This window comes from Giraffa tippelskirchi, chromosome Y, assembly GCF_054371585.1.
Source record: "Giraffa tippelskirchi isolate mGirTip1 chromosome Y, T2T-mGirTip1v1.2.pri, whole genome shotgun sequence".
In the NCBI taxonomy this organism is placed as follows: domain Eukaryota; kingdom Metazoa; phylum Chordata; class Mammalia; order Artiodactyla; family Giraffidae; genus Giraffa; species Giraffa tippelskirchi.
Genome location: NC_137290.1, coordinates 2,082,936 through 2,089,500, shown reverse-complemented (window position 1 = coordinate 2,089,500; position 6,565 = coordinate 2,082,936).

Below are 6,565 nucleotides of genomic sequence, written 5' to 3'. Positions count from 1 at the left end.
ACTTAAAGATTCCAAGGAATTCTACAGTCCTGAACAAAATGAACCATGGACATACAGCTATTGTTAGATAAGTATTTCACAGACCATGTGTATTATAAAGAATGTTCACACACCGGGGGTAATTAAATTCGAATTTAAGAAAATAAGAAATCTTACGCCAGCAAAGCTATAATCTTATTTCTGTTTGCTAACAATTGTAATCACATGTTAAAAGTATCAAATTTCAAGAAATGAACAATTTATGATATGTTTTGGGCTTTCCTGGTGGCTCAGCTTGTAAACAACCTGCCTTCAGTGCAGGAGACCTAGGTTCGATCTCTGGGTTGGGGAGATCCCCTGAAGAAGGAAAAGGCTACCCACTCCAGGATTCTGGCCTGGAGAATTCCATGGACTGTATAGTCCATGAGGTTGCAAAGAGTCGAACACAACGGAGTGACTTTCACTTCACGATATGTTTTGCCCATGTCGAAAACAGTTGGACTGTGTCAAATTTAGATATATTCTCGTTGCATGATCCTGCAATTCCACTCAAAATTATGAGAGACATGAAACCACGTGTCCACACCAAGACTTGGACATGAATTCATCACGTCTTTGTATAAAATAGAAAAGCTGAAAGCACCAAATATTCATCAAGTACTGAACAGATGAGCTTATCTTCTTTCTCCATTCATACCATGAATAGTGTTCATCAGTCAAGAAGAACAAAGCTTTAATAAATGCAACAACAGACGTGAGTTTCAATAAACTCTATGCCAAGTAAAAAAATCAAGATGTTAAGAGCTATTTACATGAAATTCTAGAAAAACACAGAGAATTGATGGATGCATGGTCGCCCGGGGCTGGGAGTAAGAAAAGGCCTGGCTTCAAGGGGGGCTAGAGAAACTTGGGTGGGTGTTTATAAACTTTGACGTCTTAATCTTCGTGGCGATTACAGAAAATAATACAGCCAGTGAAACTCACAAACTTTATACTTCAAGAATATGGCTTACTGTCTAAAAATTGTGCATCAGTAGCGCTGGAAAGTACAGTACTTTTTACACTTAACTGATGGTAAATTTTGTGAATTCTCCCTCTTTTTCTCTCTCTGTCTTATCATCTCTCCATCACGTATCTGTCATCTAGCTCTCTCTGTCTGTCAGGAGTATCTAGCGAGCTATCTGGAAAGCTCACAGTCATCTCCTCGTTTCTGTCCAGCATCTGTCCGTCCATCTATCATTTATCTCTCTGTGAGTCTTTATAGCTGTCTGTCTAATTGTTCAGTTGATTAGTCCTGTCTGACTGTTTGCAACTCCCTTGGACTTCAGCTCACCACACTTCCCTGTTCTATACTATCCCCCGGAGCTTGCTCAAACTCACGTCCATGGAGTCGGTGATGCCATCCAACCATCTCATCCTCTGTCTTCCCCTTCTCCTCCTGCCCACAATCTTTCCCAGCATCACGGTCGTATCCAATGACTTGGCTCTTTGCATCAGGTGGCCAAAGTCTGCCTAATATTTATTGTCAACCTCTCTGTGTATCTACATATCAATATCTGCCTGTCTATCCATCCGTCGTCTGACACGCACACACAGGACATAGACGTTTGGAATGTTCGTGATGACCCATTTCCCAGAGAGGACCTGTCTTCTCCACCTCCATCTTCTTTGACCAGGTACGAGCCTTGGCACTGAGCTCTGCAATGCACGTGTTTATCCAGGTTACCTGACTTCTCTTTTATATATGAAGAAAGACGCTCACGGAAACCACGATCCACACCTAACGTCACTTAGCCAGCAATAGTCAGCACTCTTATTAAGTTCACCCACTGTGTCTTCCCCTACACGCAACTTGGGACATAAAATGGCATCTGTGCCATAAACCACCGATGGAACAAAATGCATACAAGGTGTCTATTTTACCCTTTTTCTGCCAACTGCTCGCTAACATTTTCTCCTGTCAGAGACCCTGACTGATATTTATTTGCAGCATCTCTGCATGAAAAATGCATTGTGCTTCCATCTAGATTACGGCAAAGTCCTATTAAAAATTGATGCTATCTTACAGCGAAATGTTATTCCACACTCAAGGACTGCTGGTGTTGCCATGACTATCTAGGTGTGTCGGATTTCTTTTTTTCCGATAATGCGAACATCTTATTAATTGCTTCTGAAAGCTTGTTGGTATGAAAGTATTTCTACAGAAAATTAAGGATAATATCCATTTTCTCAAAATTTTTACCTCTACCCAAATTCTGTTCAGGGATTCTGATTTAAATTGTACAGATAGAACAGAAAGCTGAGATATCATTTTATAAGGATACATTAGATGTATTTTAATAAAAGTAATCACTGTGTAATTATCTCACATTGGTCTATTTCTTTCCACAAATAGAGTTCTATGAGCAAGCAGATTTAATCTAAAGTTGATCAAAACTTGAATTGATTCTCTTAATTAAGGTGAGGGGTTTTTGTACATTCTAAGAGAGGTCATTCCTCAAAATCTTTCAAGCACCAATTCTTCATTTTAACCTGAAACTTAACTATTGGTATTTAGTGTGAAGGGATTATGTCATGTTAATTGATGCATTCAAACCATGGTGTTGGAGAAGACTCTTGAGAGTCCCTTTGACAGCAAGTAGATCAAACCAGTCCATCCTAAAGGAAATCAACCCTGAATATTCATTGGGATGACTGATGTTGAAGCTGAAGCTCCAATCCTTTGGCTACCTCATGCGAAGAGCTGACTCATTTTAAAAGATGCTGATGCTGAGAAAGATTGAAGGCAGGAGGAGAAGGGGACAACAGAGGATGAAATGGTTGGGTGGCATCACTGACTCAATGGACATGAGTTTGAGTAAACTCTGGGAGATGGTGATGGACAGGGAGGCCTGGCATGCTGCACTCCGTGGGGTCGCAGAGAGTCGGACATGACTGAGTGGCTTTCACTGATGCCGTGATCTTGGATGTCTATACAATCTGCATCTGCATCTCCATCCTGCACTGCATCTCAGTCTCTATATATGTCATCTTCATCTGCACCCGTATATCCGTATCTGTGTCTATACCATCTGCGTCTCCATCCTGTGTCTGTATCTCTGTCTCTATATGAATCATTTTCATCCACACCCATATACCTGTACCTATGTCTATCCCATCTTCATCTGCATCTCCATCATGTATGTGTCTCTCCGTACCATCTACATCAGCATCCATGCATCCGTGTCTCCATCTACAGCATCTGCATCCGTGCCGTTTACCTTCTGTGGATGATCAGCGGACGTGCTGGGGCTCTGCAGTTTGATGCTGTTGCAGCTGCAGATGCAGGCTTCCCTGAAACGAGTTGGTCTGTGCTCTCTGTTGCTCCTGCGGTTGTAGGACAGGCACACAGGCTCTCTGCCCCGTTGAGCTGCTGAGGTTCCCCCTGAGTACTCTGGGACCCACTTCTACCATCTAGCCTCCTTCTAAGAACTCCCGTGTGTTCCTGCTGCCACTTCTCGGGCCACCCACGTCCCTCCTGATCGGAGAGCTGTGGGACCCTGGAGCAGACACAATGCGCTATGGCACTTGCTTACTGGAGCTTAAGTTTCCAGAACTCATTGAAAACACATCAGAAATTCTTCCTTTTTAAAAACTCCTAATGTGATTTCCTGATGGAGTTCATTTGTATTTTTTCTGCACTTTGAGTCTTTTCAAAATGATTCATTTTGTGTTCGGTCTTTGTTGTACCATGTAGGATGATCCTTGTGGTGCGGGGGCTTCTCTGTAATTGTGGCTGGTGGGCTTAGTTGCCCCAGGGCATGTGGGATCTTAATTCGTGGACCAGAGGTCGAACCCACATCCCTTGTGTTGTAAGGCGTTGGAGGTATTTTTTTTTAAGTAATTTTTACCATTGCATGAAGTGTGTCACTTTTTGGCAGCTGTCTGTTCTTGTTTCATGACTACCTATTCTTGTTTATCTCTGTGACTCTAACAAACACAATTATAATTTTCCCCTTAATTAACTCTTTTCATCTTGATGGAGTTCTTGGCATTATCGAATGATTCGTTTCTTTTACATGCTGTGTGTTATTCTCAGACGCTCATTGATCCTTATGTACCCATTTATCAGTTTGATTTCCACCTCTTGAATTCCTGCTTACTGGATTGAAAGTGAAAGTCACTCAGTCATGTCCGACTCTGTAACCCCATGGACTGTAGAGTCCATGGGATTCTCCAGGCCAGAATACTGGAGTAGGTAGCCGTTCCCTTCTCCAGGGGATCTTCCTAACCCAGGGATCGAACCCAGGTCTCCCACATGCTTGAATACCCATGGCATCGACTTAGTTGAGATTTTGACACTCACCTGGTAGGGGCTTTGCTTAGTCTGCCTGGCCCAGTGTGTGCGTTTAGCCCTTGATAGGTTTTATACTTGTTTTCCACATCAGTAGGATGGATGTTGCCCTCCAGATTGTTAATTTCTCTTTAAAAAAAGAAAGTGAAACTGTTAGTCATTCAGTCACGTCTGACTCTTGTGACCCCATGGACTGTAGCCCACTGGGCTCCTCTGTTCATGGGATTCTCGATGCAAGAATATTGGAGTGGGTTGGCATTGCCTTCTCCAAGGGATCTTTCCTACCCGGGGATCAAACGCATGTCTTCTAGCACTGCAGGCAGATTCGTTACCATCTGTGCCACCAAACTCTTAGATGCTGCCAAGTTTCCAGGTCTGTTTTCCACACTATCTCTTCTCACCTACTGACCCATCCTGCCTATCCAAAGGATTAAGTTTGATTGGGCATCTACGACCTCAGATTTTCCTCTTGTCCAAAGCCCCCGCACCATCAGCATTTTATTTTTACCTTTCGAATTGCCTTTATTCCCAATTTGTTGTTGACATTCAGTCGCTGAGTCATGTCCAACTCTTTGCAACTCCCATGGACTGCAGCACACCAGGCTTGCCTGCCCTTCACTATCTCTCAGAGTTTGCTCAGACTCATGTCCATTGAGTCAGTGATGCCATCCAGCCATCTCATCCTCTGTTGTCCCCTCCTCCTCCTGCCCAGTACCTGGCTCCTTACCCGCTTAGAAGCTCCTGTAGTTCCCTTCACTTGGTGTCTCCTCTGATACCCATCTTAAGCTGCTTCTTGTCTTCTGTTAGAATTTATCCTCACGTCTCCCAAGAAATTCCCACGCTGACCACAGGTATTTCTAGATACATAGCTGCATGTGTATATGTGTATATTCTAAATCATTTCCACATGTTTACTAAAGTGAAACAAAGTGAAGTCGCTCAGTCGTGTTCGACTCTTTGCGACCACATGGACTGTAGCCTACCAGGTTCCACCACCCATGGGATTCTCCAGGCAAGAATACTTGAGTGGGTTGCCATGTCTTTCTCCAGAAGATCTTCCCAACCCAGGGATTGAACTTGGGATTAAACCTGGGTCTCCCACATTGCAGACAGACGCATTGCAGGTGGCCATCTGAGCCACCAGAGAAGTCCTTGAAAGGGGATATTAAAAAGTATCACGTGTTGACTTTCTCATTAGGACATGGGGATAGAACAGGAATTCTTTATGTATTTCTTTATTTTTTTAATTTCTGGCTGGGCTGGGTCTTCCTTGCTGCACACAGACTTCTTTCTAGCGTCCGAGAGTGGGGGCTATGCCCCAGTTGCAGTGCACGGGCATCTCATTGTGGTGGCTTCTCTTATTGCCAAGCCCAGGCTCTAGAACATGCGGGCTTCAGTAGTTGTGGATCCTGGGGTCTAGAGCCCAGGCTCAGTAGTTGTGGCTCACAGGATTACTTACTCCGAGGCATGTGGGATCATCCCGGACCAGGGGCTGAACCCATGTCTCCAGCACTGGTAGGTGAATTCTGTACCATTGAACCTACTGGGAAGTCCCTTATTTATTCTTAATCTTCTTGAGATTAAGAATGAATGCGTTCCTGCTTGGACAGAGTCATCAGTATTTAAATATAGTTACCACAATTGCCTTTCCATCTCTTCTTTCTTTCTGGAGTTAATCTCTCCACTGATCTCCAGTAGCATATTGGACACCTACCGACCTGGGGAGTTCATCTTTCAATGTCCTATCTTTTTGCTTTTCCATATGGTTCACGGGGTTCTCAAGGCAAGAATACTGGTGTGGTTTGCCATTCCCTTCTCCAGTGGACCACGAATTGTCACAAATTGAGAGTTGGACCATAAAGAAGGCTGAGCTCTGAAGAATTGATGCTTTTGAACTGTGGTGTTGGAGAAGACTCTTGAGAATCCTTTGGACTGCAAGGAGATCCAACCAGTCCATCCTAAAGGAAATCAGTCGTGAATATGCATTGGAAGGACTGATGCTGAAGCTGAAACTCCAATCCTTTGGCCACCTGATATGAAGAGCTGACTCATTTGATAAGACTCTGATGCTGGGAAAGATTGAAGGCGAGAGGAGAAGGGGATGACAGAGGATGAGATGGTTGGATAGCATCACTGTCTCAATGGACATCAGTTTGAGTAAGCTCCGGGAGTTGGTGATGGACAGGGAAGCCTGGTGTGCTGCAGTCCATGGGGTCTCAAAGAGTTGGACACGACTGAGGGACTGAAATGATC